Here is a 20,640-nt window from a genome sequence, read left to right as displayed (position 1 = left end):
GTATGCAGTTATATACATATTTGGTAGGTGCTTATAATAAGGTCTATATAAATGAGTTTGTAAAAGAGGGCGTGGTGCATCCCATAGGCGTGGATTTCTATCATCTATAACTTCGGAACCATAAGCCCCTCGAGCTTGAAATTTAATATGCAGACATTTTAATGGTAGGTGCTTATAGGAGGGAATATATAAAAGGGTTTGTAAAGGGGGCGTGGCACATCTCATAGGCGTTGAATTTTTTATCAACTATAACTTGTGTTATCTATAACTTGGGTTGGGTGGGGGTTGAGTTATCGTTTTATGTAAATTTTTATGTATATATGAAATTTTACTTTGTTTTATTGTTCTGAATAAAAAATTTCAAAAGAAACTTTCAAATTGATATAATTTAATATGCTATTTTACCTACCCTATTTTCTAACAATGTGGCAACCGTGCATCAGTGGATATTCGACAGCGAGTGAGTCCGGGTTCTGGGAACTAAACCAGCATTCAGCCTCAATTTGTTCAACAAATGTAATGGTGGCGTACTCAGTGTTATACAAACATCCGATTATTTTATTATTTACCACGCTTTTATCAACTTACTTTCTTGTTTGTCCAGACACCTTTGCTATAATCAAAGTTTCTATAAAACCAAACCTAGTCTAGAAATCAACCTCGTCTCTAGACATTGTATCAAAGAACATACAATTAGCAACACTAGAGGTACTATGTCTCCTCGTCGGAAGTTATTAAATATTTAACAACCGCATTATTAGGTTCATTCCTTATCTTTTTGGACTAAAATCCGACAAGTGTCAAAACGCCATAGCGTAAGCAAAATGCGCTCACTAATAGAGGATAACAGAAAAAAATAAAGGAACGCAAAAAACCAAATTTTTAGTCCAAAGAATGGCAACAACAACACTAACGTCAAATAAGAATGGAAATGTATGTACAAAACACATTCACACAAGCACAAGCACAATAAACAGTTATTATATCAATTATATTTTGCTTCCTTCCCATTTCAATTCACTTTTTTACTTTTTAGGTTATTCTCACTTTTTGTGTATTCTTTAATTTCCGTTAATTTAAATTCAGTTGAGTTTGACACTTTTCAGGATTTTGCCAGAAAAAATTCTTCTGACTAAATCTGACTACTGCGGACTGAAGAGAGTCACTCTCACGGAGTGTTGCTCTCTCATTTTTGCTGTCTTTTTCGAGTTAAGGAACGCTTTTTGGACTAAATCTGACTACTTCGGACTTTTCCTGACTATTTCTGGGAGATAAGGAACGCAACTATTATTACTACGCCTAGAAATATGTACTTCCTTTAACGGATCCACACGATGCCCAATTTCTTTAAATTAAATTAATTGCTGCTATATGTACGTACATATGTATAACGTACATGTATGTTTAATGTGACCAACCGTACTTCTTTCGGAAGTATAGTGATTCTCTTTTAGCCGTTATACTTCGTACTTCGAAGTACAGTCAAATGTACTTCTTTGCAATGTTTTGTACTACCCAAGGCACATTGCTCAGGTAGTACCAGTAGAGCAGCTGATTTGATTTTTTTGTTTTCATTGTTGTATTCGGTCTCTAAAATTTCAAAAAATTTGAATCTCTTCACACAAAAAATATAAATTGTCAAAATCTTTTGGCATGTGAAACCTTTTCCCCATACAAAACACGCTATTGAAAAGAGAAGTTTGGAACGTTCACCTAACTCCGCAGCTCAAACGCTGATTACTGTGCATTGCATAAGATGGATCAATGCTTCGAGAAGCAAACAAAATTTCCTAAGAAAGAAAGTCGCACCAATTTTTCCCAAATTTAATTTTTAATTTTTATTCAAAATCAGAACAGAAAAGGTTATAATTCGACACATAAATCATGACTTTCAATCACTTCAATTCTCTAGCTGACAGATTTCTTTATAGATGGCTACTCAATCAAGCAAAATTAAAAGGTGTTAGATAGTTTAAAAATTCTTGCTCCTGTGGATATTCAGAACCGCAGTATCGATGCCATAGTAAACATTTTCTTATCCGGGCAACATATTAACCATTTCCTTATTAACTACCGTATAGTGCTTATTTCTTGGATACGAAATTGCTCAATCCTTCAAGTGGTTTTAATTACTTACACCAGGCTGAGGTTGCACGAACCAGTCGACTAAATCTACATCTCGCAAATAGACTCTAAGTGGACTTATCTTAATTTTTGGGTCTGGAGAGAGTTCTCGACCTTCTCTAACTCGCAAAAGAAATTTGAAATAATCTCACCTCTTTTTTAAGAATTCGTCGGCAATGATTTTTTTAGTTTTCCAGGATTTTAGAATCATATATTTCAAATTGAAAATAAAAAAATTAAGTTTTTCAAAAATATTGCTCTCAGCATATCAGCGGAGTCCGATAATAGCCCGAAAATGTGGCTTTACGGTTTTTTAAAATATTGTTAATTTAGTTTATCTATACTAAAATATATTTTGAAAGCCGTTTTTTTCTGTTCGCAAAGCTCGAGATCGACTGTACCGATTTGTTTGAAATTTCGGTTATAGGTTCTGGATGGGCTTCTCATTGTCTTAGGCAAACGTTTAAATACTTCCTAAAAATGGAACTGCGGAACTTTAAAAATCCTATAGAGTCTAACGTACATGCCCACATAATAGCGCTGAGAGCGCCCTCTGCTGTTAATTCGTACGGAACACATCGCAAAGCAAGGGTTATGTATAATGTGACCAACCGTACTTCTTTCGGAAGTACAGTACTTCTTTTTTATCTCTTGTACTTTGTACTTCGAAGTACAGTCAAATGTACTTCTTTGCAATATTTTGTACTTCAGGTCCTGTAGTCTGGGCGCTAAATTCGTGCAAACAATGGAAGTCGCCGGGGACCGATGGCATCATACCCGCGAACTGCGTGGGGACCGGGTACATCCCCAAGGCTTGGAGTTGGGTCAGTGTTGCGTTCATCCCGTAGGCCGGAAAAGGATCTCATGTTTCTCCTAGGGATTTTAGGCCAATCAGCCTGTCTTCGTTTTTGCTTAAACCGCTATAGAGCTGGAAAAACCTTTACATAAGAAACGCGATTCCTCGTGACTATCTTTCAAGAGCTCAACATGCTTATCGCTAAAGTGGACAGAGGAAGCCTTCACGCCGTATGGTCCTTCCTGGATATCGATGGGGCCTTCAACAATGTCACTCCAGAGGCAATAGTCAAGTCTACTCATAAACTGGGGGTTTAAACCAACCCTAAAAGGCTTATCTACAGCTTACTTTGTAACAGAACTGTCGCAGCGTAGTGGGAGAGCGCTTGCACTCAGCGCAGGGACAATAGTGTGACTCCGCAAGGTGGGCGATCAACGGCGGTCTCGCGGTAAATCCCAGCAAAACGGAGCTCGTCTTGTTTACCAGGAGCCTTTCCCTCTGATGGGTTTTTTCGTCTGCGGTTCTCAGACAGGGTCAAGTACTTAGGCTTGATCCTGAATAGGAAGCTGCCGTGGAAGCCTAACATTGATGAAAGGGTAAAAAAGGCGTCGGTTGTCTTGTACTATTTTATGGGAGCTATTGGCCAAGGGTAAGGTCCCTCGCCCAAAGTAATTCCGTAGNTACTTAGGCTTGATCCTGAATAGGAAGCTGCCGTGGAAGCCTAACATTGATGAAAGGGTAAAAAAGGCGTCGGTTGTCTTGTACTCTTTTATGGGAGCTATTGGCCAAGGGTAAGGTCCCTCGCCCAAAGTAATTCCGTAGCTCTATGGCACCAGATTTAAACTTATCTTGTTTCACGAGCCCTTGTCTGGTGGAACCCGCTAGAGAAAGTTACACTTTTAAAACAACTGGAGCATTTTGACTCGCTCTTCTGAACTAACACTGAGCTCTCAGGTATCGAAATTCGCCGCATTCGAAATTCGGTAATCGACTCGCGGCGTTAACCTAACACAGCCTAACCTTTACTTCTTTGAGCTATGAAATAGTTGGTCACATTAGTTATGTATACATAAACATACGTGCTAATGTTAACATTAATGTTGATTCTTCTGTTAAAAAAACAAATATGTATGTAAAGTTCATGGAGAGATAATGTAGGCAATTATGTATGTAAAGTCATTTATGTTGCCACAAGGAGCAACTAACATTGCTGTTAGCACTTACATTTGTATATGCATATTTATGTACATACAAATGTAGGTATGTATATAATTACGCATAAAAACCCTGCTGCTATGTTTTTTTAAAAGCAGCAACTCCTATCCATCTATGACATATGTAGATTCCGAACCGAACCGATTTTTTTTTTTAATTTCGGACACCTGCTGCAGACGTTCAAAGGATGGTTATCGGCTAACAAAAATCTCGATATACAAAAGGGGCGTGGAACTTCGCATAGAAACTGAATTTTTCATACCATATCCATATCTCTGGAAATGTTCGTGGTAGAGTTCTGGAACTTGGACGGAGATATATAAGATCAATCGCATATGCTTGCAGAAAAATTGGAGCTATTGAAAAAGAGGGCGTGGTACCTCCCATACAACCCGAATATTTCATACTGCATATTTCTGGAAGCGCTCATGGTAAAATGTTTGAACTTGGTACAAAAATATATGAAAACAATCACATACTCAACACAATCATAACTCATAATTGGAGTTATTGGAAAAGGAGCGTGGCACCTCATATGCAACCGAGTTGTTCGTAATGTATACCTCTGGAAATGTTTATGGCAGAGTACTGGAACTTGGTATGGTGGTATGTACTATGTATATGAAATCAACCGCACACTCTTGAGAAAAATTGGAGCTATTGTACAAGAGGCGTGGCCCTCCCATTTTTCATACTGCATATCTCTGGAAGTGTTCATGGTACAGCACTGGAGCTGGGTATGGAGATACATATACATATATAAATAAAAAATAAAATAAAAAAATAAATAAAATGAATAAAAATTTGGACTCNACTGCATATTTCTGGAAGCGCTCATGGTAAAATGTTTGAACTTGGTACAAAAATATATGAAAACAATCACATACTCAACACAATCATAACTCATAATTGGAGTTATTGGAAAAGGGGCGTGGCACCTCATATGCAACCGAGTTGTTCGTAATGTATACCTCTGGAAATGTTTATGGCAGAGTACTGGAACTTGGTATGGTGGTATGTACTATGTATATGAAATCAACCGCACACTCTTGAGAAAAATTGGAGCTATTGTACAAGAGGCGTGGCCCTCCCATTTTTCATACTGCATATCTCTGGAAGTGTTCATGGTACAGCACTGGAGCTGGGTATGGAGATACATATACATATATAAATAAAAAATAAAATAAAAAAGTAAATAAAATGAATAAAAATTTGGACTCTTTGAAAAGGGGCGTGGCACCTCCCATATAAACCGAACTTTTCATAATAAGTATCTCTGGAAGTGTTTATGGTAGAGTACTGGAGCTTTATACCGGCGTGGCAACTCCCATACAAGTCGAATTTTTCTTATTGCATATCTCTAGAAATGTTCTTGGTAGAGTACTGGAACTTGGTGTGGAGATATACATATGAAATTAATCGCATAGTCATGGAGAAAATATAGAGCTATTGGAAAAGGGGGCGTGGCATCTAATATACAAGCCGGATTTCATACTGCATATCTCCGGGAGTGTTAATGGTACAGTACTGGAACTTTGTATGGAGGTATATGAAATTAATCCCATACTCATGGAGAAAAATGGGCTCTACGAAAAGAGGACATAGCAAAGTACAAACGTACAGACTTTTACTTATCTTTGAATATGAATGTGTATATAATTCTTTTGTAGGCATGCTGGAGGGATTTTAACAAAGTTTTGTGTGTGTGTTTGAGTGGGTCTCTGGATAGTTTAGTTTCACAATTTAACCTGCCATTTGGCGCTGGAGTTGAGTTATTACTAATCCGATTCGGCGAATATTCAAAACGTGTATTGGAAACGGTAAAGGCAGTCCAATTGCAAAAAAGAGCTGCCAGTTGGTGCTGAGGTCGAGTTATTCCTAAAAATCGACAAGTAAGAAAAGCTTCCGTGAATGTCAGACTAAATCGACCTATTGAACCTTTGTGTTACGATTGGCCCAATGGATGTGGTTTGCCAACATTATTATGAGTTAAAGCTTCATTCGGAAGCANTTTGTGTTACGATTGGCCCAATGGATGTGGTTTGCCAACATTATTATGAGCTAAAGCTTCATTCGGAAGCACACTAGGGTTGAGTTGTGCAGTGATAAATCTCAAATCACCACATGTCGAAATACCTTAAAAGCCAGTTTCATGAAAGCAATTTAATGAATATTTATTTTTTTAATTGAACTTAATATGGAACCTAACAGAAAAAAATAATTTTTTACTAAAATTGTGTTCATGAAACTACCCTACAAGACATTGCTGAGCACTTTAGGCAAACATGTTTTTGTAATATGGCATAAATGAGTAGTTTGACTATTAGTACTGAGGATTTTCTGATGACAATATTGAGGGGAAAGTACTAAATTTTTTCCCATGACCTGAACGTAAATGTGGACTTTGATAAGCACTTTTGTAAATAGCGATAATGATAATATGAGCACTCATATGATACTCAGATGTCTTGCAGCGTAGCTTTTAAGGTATTACATCTGAAATAAGTCTGGGTATGTACATTAGACTGCATGACCAAAAAAAGTTGCGGTTTTTCCGCCGGGATTACAAAATCTATTATATTTTAAGACGTCCACCAAAAATATTTCGGAAAAATATTAAGACTTGAAAATACCTCCAAAATGGAGATTTTTATGAATAAATTTAGTTTCTTAAAGAACCTTTTGAAAAAAGTCCCCTCAGATGACAAAACTTAAACTGAATTTAAAAAATCTGAATAAAAATATTTAAAAATATTTTCAACGGAATCGTGATAATGAGATTTTTGATGCTGTTTTTTACTTTTTTCAAAGATTGGTTTACGAAAAACTAAAATAACTGGGCCAAAACTATTCTGATTTAGACTTATGGGATCTCGGTAGATAGGTATTTTCCCACTATTTTTATTTATGTGCAAAAAAAGTCATTCGTGTCCCATATTTTTTTTTTTAAATACCAACACATCTTAACTCAACTTTGAACGATGTTCGTTCATCCTACCTTTCTCCTTCATCTTTTGAATGAGCTTATTAGCAAAGAAATAAAAAGGGTGAGAAAATACCTTTCCAGTGATACCCCACAAGTCTAAATCTGAAGAACTTAGGTTCAGTTACTCAAGTTTTTCTTATACCAATCTTTAAAAAAAGGTAAAAACCAGCTCCAAAAATATCATTATTACGATTCCGTTCAATTTTTATTTTTTTTTAATATTTTTATGTAAACTTTTGAAGCTTAAACCGTTTTGTCATTTGAGGGGATTTTTTCAAAAAACATCTTTCAGAAACTATTTTTATTCATAAAAAACTCTATTTTTGAAGGTATTTTCAAATCGGTCCAGCTCGCTTAAATCTTTATATTTTTCCGAAATATATTGGTGGACGTCTTAAAATATAATAGATTTTATATTCCAATGGAGAAACAAACCAATTTTTTTTATGGGGAGTGATGCAGTCTAATGTACATACATATATAAGATTTCTGTTGAACAATGATACGCACCCATTTTGAAATTGCCACCAACAATAAGATAAAGTTTCTAGGGCAGATTTACTATAGATCCGGATCATTATTGTTGCCAGGGAACTTCTTCATGAACATAACACTTTCGTTAGGTTATTTAAGGCGGCAATATACATCTGAAAAGTTCTAAAGTTAGACAAAAGTAATTTGTTATGCATTATTATTTACCTCTAAATGCATTTGAAACTGCCATAACGTCAACAGCTTTTTTTGCGGTATCCCTCTTCAGGAAACGACGATCAACTTCTTCATAATTGAAAATTTCTTTCTCAATACACATACTAGATAAAAAAAAACACTTTGACTCCCTTCTCACTCCATATTCGGAGCGCTACGAAAACACTCATTTGAGGTGTTAACGTGGGAGTCCCTTTTCACTCCATATTCGGAGTGCTCCGAAAACGCTCTTTAAAGGTGTTGCTGTGGGCGTCTTTTTTGACTCCATGTTCAGAACGCTCCGCATTTGCTGCCTATTGAAATGAACGTAGCAATGCTTTCTTCAATGTAAAACTTTAAATGTTTTTGTATGCAAATATTCCAAAAGTGGTCTAATGATTTTTAAATCTGTAGTTTCAGATCGAGCACTTTAATTTGATACATGAGTTGTCTCTGTACGATTAGTTGATCACTGGGAATAAGCGCCTTGTCTTAGATTTTTAACTAATAAAATTTATTTGTGGAATTGGTACACTGTTACCGTTTTTGTACATTCTGACTTTACCATTTTCCCATTACTTTCATACCATTTTTGGTTTTAAATTTCTGTACTTCTTTGAGCTATGAAATATTTGGTCACATTATGTGTGTTGAAAGAAAAAATAAATAAAATATCAGTTTGATAAAATAAAATTCATATCAGAATATCGTTGAAATATTTTAAGATCTATTGTAAAGTTTTATACAGACAAGACTAAAAAGTAGAAAATTAATAAAATAAAATAAACTTGTTAATATAACACGCTTCTATACATGGACTAAAAAGTAGAAAATAATATTTCTCAGTCCAATAGAACTTGTTTTGATAGCTTTTGATTTTGAAATTTTAGCAAAAGTCATTACAAACATATCATATCAATTCAAGTCTATTACAAGCGTTCCACGTATCTTATTTTCAATCTCATTAATTGTTTATATTTAGTGCCGAAAAGTGGGGGAAATTCTTTGTTACTTGTATTTAGTTGCGTTCCCTAACTCGCCATAAGTTGCAAGATTCTACTAGATTTATATTAATGTTTTAATTTCTTATTGAGGTAGTTTATGCGGAAATGGATACGACTTCTAAAAAAAGAGCTTCTTTACGTCAGAACTCAGACCATTGGACTCGCTCAATAGCATCAAACGGTGCAGAATATACCACCTCAAGTATAAACTTAATTGGAGGTATTTAAAAAGATTCACTCGCACTTGAGCAATGCAGCACTTGGGCAGGAACAACAATACACAAAAACGCTGNAGATTTCTGTTGAACAATGATACGCACCCATTTTGAAATTGCCACCAACAATAAGATAAAGTTTCTAGGGCAGATTTACTATAGATCCGGATCATTATTGTTGCCAGGGAACTTCTTCATGAACATAACACTTTCGTTAGGTTATTTAAGGCGGCAATATACATCTGAAAAGTTCTAAAGTTAGACAAAAGTAATTTGTTATGCATTATTATTTACCTCTAAATGCATTTGAAACTGCCATAACGTCAACAGCTTTTTTTGCGGTATCCCTCTTCAGGAAACGACGATCAACTTCTTCATAATTGAAAATTTCTTTCTCAATACACATACTAGATAAAAAAAAACACTTTGACTCCCTTCTCACTCCATATTCGGAGCGCTACGAAAACACTCATTTGAGGTGTTAACGTGGGAGTCCCTTTTCACTCCATATTCGGAGTGCTCCGAAAACGCTCTTTAAAGGTGTTGCTGTGGGCGTCTTTTTTGACTCCATGTTCAGAACGCTCCGCATTTGCTGCCTATTGAAATGAACGTAGCAATGCTTTCTTCAATGTAAAACTTTAAATGTTTTTGTATGCAAATATTCCAAAAGTGGTCTAATGATTTTTAAATCTGTAGTTTCAGATCGAGCACTTTAATTTGATACATGAGTTGTCTCTGTACGATTAGTTGATCACTGGGAATAAGCGCCTTGTCTTAGATTTTTAACTAATAAAATTTATTTGTGGAATTGGTACACTGTTACCGTTTTTGTACATTCTGACTTTACCATTTTCCCATTACTTTCATACCATTTTTGGTTTTAAATTTCTGTACTTCTTTGAGCTATGAAATATTTGGTCACATTATGTGTGTTGAAAGAAAAAATAAATAAAATGTCAGTTTGATAAAATAAAATTCATATCAAAATATCGTTGAAATATTTTAAGATCTATTGTAAAGTTTTATACAGACAAGACTAAAAAGTAGAAAATTAATAAAATAAAATAAACTTGTTAATATAACACGCTTCTATACATGGACTAAAAAGTAGAAAATAATATTTCTCAGTCCAATAGAACTTGTTTTAATAGCTTTTGATTTTGAAATTTTAGCAAAAGTCATTACAAACATATCATATCAATTCAAGTCTATTACAAGCGTTCCACGTATCTTATTTTCAATCTCATTAATTGTTTATATTTAGTGCCGAAAAGTGGGGGAAATTCTTTGTTATTTGTATTTAGTTGCGTTCCCTAACTCGCCATAAGTTGCAAGATTCTACTAGATTTATATTAATGTTTTAATTTCTTATTGAGGTAGTTTATGCGGAAATGGATACGACTTCTAAAAAAAGAGCTTCTTTACGTCAGAACTCAGACCATTGGACTCGCTCAATAGCATCAAACGGTGCAGAATATACCACCTCAAGTATAAACTTAATTGGAGGTATTTAAAAAGATTCACTCGCACTTGAGCAATGCAGCACTTGGGCAGGAACAACAATACACAAAAACGCTGGGCGAGGTAGCACTTGGGCAGTAGCAGCAACAACACACACTAACGCTGGGCGAGGTAGCACTTGGGCAGTAGCACAAGAAAAGCTATGTATGGCCTGCAATGCTAAAATTCACTCAATACTTTTTATTGTTATTAAATGCCCAGTATAAACTTACTTGGAGGTATTTAAAAAGATTCACTCGCATTCTGGCGATGCAGCATTTGGGCAGGAACAAAACGCACTAACGCAGGGCGATGTAGCACTTGGGCAGGGACACCACAAAACTCATTCGCACTTGGACGGTGCCCCACTGGGGCACGAACATAATATAAACGAACTAAAACCTGTAATAGGGCCACTTATTAATAGTTTTCTGAGAAATAAGTAATTAAAGACTCGCTTACAACTTACTTGAACGTGTTCATAGAAGTGAAATTATAATTGAATTGAAGATTAATTGAATTTAGTAAAACATTTACACAAATTCACGAAATCAGGAAAACAAATGACAGCGAATATGAACAAAGCAAACTTCGGATAATGAAGCAGTGTTGCCTACTCAGTATTTCATCAACTTTATACTACTATTCAGCAAAATCCCTCTCAAAATGAGAAAAGAGATCACACGGTTTTTCTAAGGCAGTCAACATGACGGATTAAGAGCGAGAAGTTGTCTATGTTCATCACCTTCTCTTTTGCATCATGTGTAAGCCTTAATTATGAAAAAATTTTATAAATTTATTAAACAATTCTAAAACTACAGATCTAGATTTAGAATTTGTTTAAATTAGCAGTAAGCCTCAGAAAATTACTGTTACAAAATCTGTTGATAATTATTTTCCTACTAGCCAATGCCCGCTTACTTCGGCGCGTAATAAGAACTTTTGCGTTGGCCAATGCAAAAGAGCATTTAAAAACAAAAATTGCCTGTAAAGTCAAAATTTTTGGTTTAAGGGGCATTATCCTCCTCACACATAGGTAAATAATAGTACCGCTGTGATACAATATGGAATACCAATCCCTTTCGGTGTCATCAGCATTACTGATGGTCTTATTTCCACCTGTGAGATCTCTGCCAAGCATGCGTAATCTTTTTCTATGATCTTGCAACTACAACATTGGTGCGATGCGTATACCAATAAAAGTTCTTATAAGGAAACTCAAGAGCACAGAATTGCATTTTCTGTTATAGGAGGGCCAAAAATCCTCGCTGTCCCACAGGATGAAAAGTTTTCCGGTACATTAGCTAAAGGAGTCGTGTGATCTCTTGAATATCTTTCAAATGTAGCAATTGATATACCTACGGTGATTGTTCCTTGTTAATTCGCCACTTTAACAATTCGTGGTAATATTTATGAACTGATGTCTAGGTAGATGCAAGATCGTATGATCGTGCATGAGGCCGTCAGACAAACTTAACCCCTTCCTTCATTTAGAAATCTGAAAACTAAATTCGTATAACTTGAACATAGGGCCAAAGCAGACCAACCACATGGCGTTCCTATACATTTCGGCTGCTTACCATAAACTGAATACGTGTTATGAATTTCAACCTTGACTCCGCACTCATCGGGTCAATTTTTATCAAAAGAATTTTCCATCATAACCTCAGGCAATCTGACGGAACTCTATTCAGTGGTTTTTGAGTTTAGTCCGAACAACGAAAACGGCTATCATTTTATGCAAATAGGTATGTAGATAGGACAGTTTATAACGAAACTTGTAAAATCAAAGCTCCATTTTGTGAAAAGTTAAAAAAAACATTCAAATTTTTCACATACATTTTACCTTTTACTACAAATTAAAAATAAAGTTACAATAGTAGTTCAATGGTATTTAGAAATCGAGGAGAAAATGGTTCTCAATCGAATGATACTTGCGCGTTTACGTAAATGTATATCGACCCAGCCTTTCCAATAATTACCACTTTTANCTATGATCTTGCAACTACAACATTGGTGCGATGCGTATACCAATAAAAGTTCTTATAAGGAAACTCAAGAGCACAGAATTGCATTTTCTGTTATAGGAGGGCCAAAAATCCTCGCTGTCCCACAGGATGAAAAGTTTTCCGGTACATTAGCTAAAGGAGTCGTGTGATCTCTTGAATATCTTTCAAATGTAGCAATTGATATACCTACGGTGATTGTTCCTTGTTAATTCGCCACTTTAACAATTCGTGGTAATATTTATGAACTGATGTCTAGGTAGATGCAAGATCGTATGATCGTGCATGAGGCCGTCAGACAAACTTAACCCCTTCCTTCATTTAGACATCTGAAAACTAAATTCGTATAACTTGAACATAGGGCCAAAGCAGACCAACCACATGGCGTTCCTATACATTTCGGCTGCTTACCATAAACTGAATACGTGTTATGAATTTCAACCTTGACTCCGCACTCATCGGGTCAATTTTTATCAAAAGAATTTTCCATCATAACCTCAGGCAATCTGACGGAACTCTATTCAGTGGTTTTTGAGTTTAGTCCGAACAACGAAAACGGCTATCATTTTATGCAAATAGGTATGTAGATAGGACAGTTTATAACGAAACTTGTAAAATCAAAGCTCCATTTTGTGAAAAGTTAAAAAAAACATTCAAATTTTTCACATACATTTTACCTTTTACTACAAATTAAAAATAAAGTTACAATAGTAGTTCAATGGTATTTAGAAATCGAGGAGAAAATGGTTCTCAATCGAATGATACTTGCGCGTTTACGTAAATGTATATCGACCCAGCCTTTCCAATAATTACCACTTTTAGCCATAAGTACGGTATTGATAACATATGTAGCTGTGCCAAATTTCAGAAAGTTAAGGTGCGCGTTTCCAGAGATGTGAAATGAGAAGCATGTGAGTGCCACGCTCTCTTTCCATTATTTACTACTTTTCGCCATAAGTACGGTATTGCTAACATATGTAGCTGTGTCGCATTTCAGGAAGTTAGCGTAAGCGGTTCCAGAGATAAGCTATATGAGAAGTTCAGTTTGTATGGAAGGTGCCACGCCCCCTTTTTCAATGCATTTGCAATATATGCATCAGTGCTAAGTTTCAGTTCCGCAGAGTAATTGGTTGTAGAGATATATAGGTTTTTTACGTTTTAGTCTGTATACGAATTTTAGGAGTATCCCGAGCTACATACCGACTGGTCGGAATATTTATTTTCAGGGTGCTGGCATATGTTCCAAATATGAACCAATGGGTGCAGCCGTTTAGTAGTTTAGTGAAATACATTGTACATGAACTTATAAAGCGTGACGTCTCAGATTTCTTAATTTTTTGGGAGCAACAACAAAAAGTTTTGATTTTCTTTAATTTAAAACAAAAAAGATAAAGATTCTATATTTTCAATTAGAGCTCTAGCAATATGTACTTCGGGAAAACTGCATTTAATTCCATACATTAGTTTCTGCGTTATGCGCTTACAAACATGCAGACAAACAGACCAAAATTATACAAATTTTAGATTTGGCTTCTGTTGATATAATAAACCCCTTATTAATTATTCTTTAACATCTATTATCTACAGATATCGGCCTGNCAGACAAACAGACCAAAATTATACAAATTTTAGATTTGGCTTCTGTTGATCTAATAAACCCCTTATTAATTATTCTTTAACATCTATTATCTACAGATATCGGCCTGTTGCAAATTTATTATTCTCAAATAATTTCGTTTGATACCCATATGGCAACATTTAGGTTATCTTATAAATTTAACTGAATTAAAGTTTTCCAATAAGTGGCAACCCGCTTCAAAAATATTTTCAGAAGTAAGCTTCCTAATCCTCTTTAGGCAGTCTGAACACGGGTCGTACAGCTTTAGACGCGTTTTTGATGCTACATACGAAAGTCGTACGCTTTGATGCCGCACACGTGCATTTATATGGAGGGCTGTATACTAGGGTGGAGCGTACTTTTTTTTTTGATTTTAAGTATGCAAGAGCGCTAAAACGCTGCATTGGACTTTAAAGTATATGAAAAAAATAATAACAAAGATATTGGAATCCATCTTTAGCCCTCTACTGCTTTATGAAATTCATCTAATAGTACTATTTATTCAACAACGTAAATGTAGACTTAAATAATTTTTTTTGCTTATATCTTATAATGGTGTAAATGTAACAAAGTTTATTTTAAGTAAGACAATGTACCAATAATCATGGAACAAAGGTAAAATAATACGCTGTCAAAAGCTCGAAAATTAACAAAAATCCCTGTAGTTTGTGGTACCTCTGTACGCTGTAATATTAATACTTCCTTTTATATTTTTTTCTCATAGCGAAAACAAAATTGAGGCATTCTTTCTGATTCCTTTCTTGATTTGAATAAGTTTAAGTATAATTGTCGAATATGTATTGACAACGGAGAGCTTAACTCTTTATTTAGGCTGGCAACAATGTGCCACGCCACATCACACAGTGGTTCGGATCACAAATCTAGCTGGATGGATCTTTACACGACTTCTTACCTAGGGGATTTTTGGGTCGCTGATTACGAATCNTTTTTTTGCTTATATCTTATAATGGTGTAAATGTAACAAAGTTTATTTTAAGTAAGACAATGTACCAATAATCATGGAACAAAGGTAAAATAATACGCTGTCAAAAGCTCGAAAATAAACAAAAATCCCTGTAGTTTGTGGTACCTCTGTACGCTGTAATATTAATACTTCCTTTTATATTTTTTTCTCATAGCGAAAACAAAATTGAGGCATACTTCTGATTCCTTTCTTGATTTGAATAAGTTTAAGTATAATTGTCGAATATGTATTGAGAACGGAGAGCTTAACTCTTTATTTAGGCTGGCAACAATGTGCCACGCCACATCACACAGTGGTTCGGATCACAAATCTAGCTGGATGGATCTTTACACGACTTCTTACCTAGGGGATTTTTGGGTCGCTGATTACGAATCTGAAGNAAAAATTTAAAATGGCGGACGAAAATTAAAAAAAATCGGTAGATTTCTATGAAACTGGGTATCTGGGGGTTTTCTGGGTCGCTTATTACATATCTAAAGTCATTTACCAAAACAAAAAACAATAGATCCCCTTGTAAATTTGCTTCTTGTTACTCAATTTTAAATCAGAAGGTCACTTTGGTCAATGATTTTGTTGATCTGTAGTCTTTGATTCGGGTTTTACTTTTGTAAACCATGTATGCTACTTGCTCCCAAAGGCGTATAGTAACTTAGCTTTTTTACGTCGATATGCGAGGGACTTTAAGGACCCTTACACTAGGAAAATTCTCTTTAACTCGTTAGTACGTTCAAAATTAGAGTATGCGTCAGTCATTTGGAGTCCTATTTATAGCTGCCATTCTATGAGAATCGAACGGGTTCAAAGNAATTGAATTGAATTGAATTGAATTGAAAACTAAATGTCATTTCGCTTTATCATTTTCCCCTACTTTGCAAGTTTTTTGCGTTCTCGAACACAAAAAGTTGATAGTTTTTTTAAACATTAATAATTACATTTTAGGTACGCGAATGCAAATAATTGTGAGCGGTATTTTTACTTTACGAATTTCATCGTAGAGTACAAAGACTCACAGTTATACGGTGTACCAAAAATTTAAAATATATGGCACGCAGCCGTTTTCGACAGCGGATATTTTAAATCTGGTACTTGTTGCCGACAATTCAAGCAATGGAAAAGCTTTATGTTGCCGTTCCAGTGCCTTATCTTCTTTTGTTTCCAAAAACACCAACTCTTCTTCGCTTTTCTGAAAAAGGAAAATTTCGGATATAGTAAATTCATCCTCAATTGTTTTACATAACAAGTAATTTTAAGCAAAAAAACCGACTTCAATTCTCAAATAAAAAAAATATATATATATACATATATATATCTCATGATCCACTGATCGGATCTTAACCAGATTAGTATGGGACCACCTCTGAGACACTATCTTTCCGATGCAAGAAGATTTATCGGTCAATCAAATCGGTCGACGTGGTCCAAAGTTTTGCGGTAATAAACATAAAAAAAATAAATATTCCGATGAACTGATAACCTCCTCCTTTTTTTGGAAGTTGGTTAAAAAGGGTTTATGAAGTATGAAAACGCACACTTAAACAATTTCAAATCGGTAAATCTTTTTTCAAAATCTGCTTTTAAATCATGTGCAAAAATTTTTTCTAGCCATTGAAAATGATGAAATATTATTTTTTTGAGATCACGATTAAAAAGACGTAGCTTAGCTTCTACCATAGATCAGGTATTCACAATACGCCAAATCTTGGAAAAGACCCGTTAGAATAAGATCAACACACACCATCTATTTGTTGATTTAAAAGCCGCTTTCAACAGCACGAAGAGAAGTTGTCTTTATGCCGCGGTGTTTGAATTTGGTAATCCCGCGAAACTAATACGTCTGTGTGAAATGACGTTGAGCAATACCATCAGCTCTGTCAGAATTGGGTATGACCTCTCCGAGCCGTTTGATACCAATCGAGGTTTCAGAGAAGGTGACTCCCTTTCGTGTGATTTCTTTACACTGATGTTGGAGAAGATAATAAGAGCCGCGGAACTGAACCACTCAGGCACAATACTTTACAAGAGCTTACAACTGCTGGCATATGCCGACGACATCGATATTATAGGTGAAAACAAGGGCTACGTCTGTTCTCCTTCTCGGGATTGGATAGAGAAGCAAAGCGAATGGGTCTGGTGGCGAACGAGGACAAAACGAACCATCCCCTGTCATCACAAATACAGTCAGAGCATACGCGTTTTGGCACACACGTCACTGTTGACAGTTAATAGTTTGAAAAAGTAGACGACTTCGTTTATTTGGGAACCAGCATTAACACCAATAATAATGTCAGCGTTGACATCCAACGGAGAATCACTCTTGCCAATAAGAGCTACTTTTGACTGAGTAGGCAATCGAGAAGCAAAGTCCTTTCTCGTCATAAAAAGATCACACTCTATAAGTCACTCATCATGCCTGTGCTGGTGTATAGCGCGGAGGCATGGACAATGAAAATATCTGATGAAGCGGCTCTTGAAGTTTTCGAGAGAAAGATTCTGTGAAAAATTTACGGACCTTTACGCGATGGCGATGGCGATGAGCTTTAGAAGGATAGCAGCGAATTAAAATTCAGCGGCTCCGCTGGCTTGACCATGTCTTTCGAATCGACAGAAAAGCTCCTGCTCTGAAAGTATTCAATGCGGGCCCCGATGCTGGTAGCAGAGGAAGAGGAAGGCCTCCTATGCGTTAGAAAGACCAGGTGGAGAAGGACTTGGCTTCACTTTGCATTTCCAATTGGCGTCAGAGGGCACAGATGAGAAATATGTATTTTGAAAAGTAAAAAGAGCCAAAATGTTCTAAGCAAAGAGAAAGTAAAAAGAGCCGCGTTTTTGTAGGCAAAGAGTCGCATTTGACTCAAAGAGCCAGGTTTGCCCACCGTTGTTATATATCCTTACGTTTAGGTTTATATAAACTGTCGACTACAACCATCCTTGCACTCTGACCAGAAGATCACCTATAGTCAAATGTGATATTTAAAAAGGAATAATTGTTAATAATTTTAGCTTTAATTAAATTTCAGGTAGAAAATTCTATCACCGTGTGTTTAATTGAGGTAAGTTCTCAAACTTCGCTAAACTCAGTTTTTTCTGTCTGATTCAAGCTTTAATTTAAGACTTAGTGAAAGATTATTCTCAAGTGCTTCTCAAATATTGCCAAAAACTGGATTTTTTGCCACTTTGACCACGTTTTTCTCAAAATCTAGAGCTTATGGAATCTTTATACCTACGGACTCGTAATCAACATTAAAAATTTATCAAAAATAGTTTTAAATCTGCCACATCAAACTAAGTGTTGCCCTGGGCAATTAGATGATGATGCTAGGAGGACTGTGGCAACCCCGAACGAAATTATTTATGTTACAAATTTAATTGCTTCAACCGTATTTAAAAAATTGGTGACAAAATGTTATGTGTCCACCAAGGACTTTTTAAACAGCTTTCATGTGATGTTTTAATATTTTTTACGCTTTTAGTATTTCAAATGTTAGTATGAGTACCTTTTCATAAACCTTTCATAATTTATATTTCAACTCTTTTAATCCTCAATATAAAAATAAATATCAGTGGACCCTTTTTAAAAATATCTGGATCAAAGAGTTTTTGAACAATTCATTTGAAAATAATTTGTGTATACATATCGAGGGCTTATATTCAATACTCTCTATGTGCAATTTTCACGAAAACTACTTTGTGATGTTAGAACCTATCTGGGACTTACCTGTCAACACTGATGTTAATTCTGACTTTGCAATTTAATAGTAAATTCTTTTGTCAAGCGTTATACAAGGTCAGCATTAATTTCACCGATGACAGTTAAGTCTAGATGGATTTTTTATCAGAATCTCATTTTTGTGAAAAGTGCAGATAGAGGGTATTGAATATAAACCCTCGATATGTTGTTCATTTCATAAAGCTTTTTCAAACGCCTTTCGTCCGGTTCCCATTTTACTATGCCATACTTACTTTAATTTTAAATTTGTTGTCTTAAATTTTTAGATTGGTGACAACACTATTGAAAAGTGTTTCGTAATGAAAGATTTCTTAAGTACCTTTCCTTTCATTCCAAACTTGTAATATTGCATATATCTTATCAATTTATTACCGTTTTCTTAAGCAGCTCAAGTGCCCTTCAACCGATTTTTTTCGGAACAAAATTTGCGTTTAAAGGGCAGATGCAGATAAATTTTAAATTTAATTGAATTAAATTTTGAAACAGGTGACAAACCTCTTCAAAAATATTTAGGAATTAGCCTTCTTCAAACACTTTATTGTGACACCCATATCGTTATTTTATTTACCTTATCATATCGAGCCCTAACCGCCAAAAGGGCGTAAGCGACAACCTGTTCGATTTTCTGTTTTTGACGAAGTACCGTAACAAAGTTATAGCGAAAGCAGTTTTGGCTTAAGTGCTTAATTGTACTCTGTTTACATTTTCTTGTGCCCGCAGTGTCGGTGAACAATTTTTCATTGCAGAGGGGAATTGTTACATTTTTGTGTGAAAGTTTTGAAGTGCCTCTATTTTACAAGCTTTTATTTCAGTTGCTCTGTATGTTTTTTTTTTGTATGTACAAGGAGAACGCATCGAAAGCCTAACCCCCGTAGAGTGGAACTTCAATCCGAACTAAAACTCCTTGCTTGCTCTCTATATATGTATGTATGTGGTAGATTAAAATTTTTAATCAAAACTATACATGTATATGGTGTTAAAATACTTGGTTGTTGCAGCGCTTAACTAAAGGCGCTCTCGTCCCATACAGCGACACCTATTCTTCTGAAGAGTTAGTAGAAGAGGAAAATTATGTGTTCGATTCTTAAAATAATGCACTCCAATAAGGCAAAAAAGACTCATCCTCTGCCCTCTGATGCTTTGTCAGGGAAGATGGCTGCCCTGTAAAGCAGAAGGTTCATTAAAATGACGATATTATGAAATGCGTGAGCTCGATAAGGATAAGTAGGCAAAACATGCACTTTTACAGGGTTGAGTGTAACGTCAAACACATTTAACACCATGGAAGAACAACATTTTTTGTAACAAACGAAATCGGCATTAGTTTTTATAGAGAAACTAGCAGAGCACCCGACGTCGTTCGGGGTAAACAAATAAAAATATAAAACAGTAATACAAATATTCAGTTCAGCATAATTTAAAGAAGGCAAAATATTTTCTTAGCTTACATTAAGGCATCCTTATGAGCCATACTTTTAGCTTTATCGTGCTTTAACTAAATTATATATTAATCACCACTTGTACTTCAAATCGTGTTCCATTATTAATATTAGGTGGATTAAGGTAACTACAAAATTTCTAAATTAGAATTAGTCTACTACAGTACATTCCGTTTTGCTGCCTATTCGCTTAGCTGTTTTAGTATAGCTGCACTTTTCTGGTAGAATGATTAATTCGGAAGCAGTTTTATTCATTATGAATGAAACGTTTTCGTTAAACAGCATCGCGGGAATATAAAACGATTTAATCTTTCCAGTTCAAAATAATCTACAGACGGTAA

This window comes from Rhagoletis zephyria, unplaced genomic scaffold, assembly GCF_001687245.7.
Source record: "Rhagoletis zephyria isolate East Lansing unplaced genomic scaffold, Rhagoletis_zephyria_1.1 Rzeph_scaffold_01740, whole genome shotgun sequence".
Lineage (NCBI taxonomy): Eukaryota > Metazoa > Arthropoda > Insecta > Diptera > Tephritidae > Rhagoletis > Rhagoletis zephyria.
Note: the sequence above shows the minus strand (reverse complement) of the source record.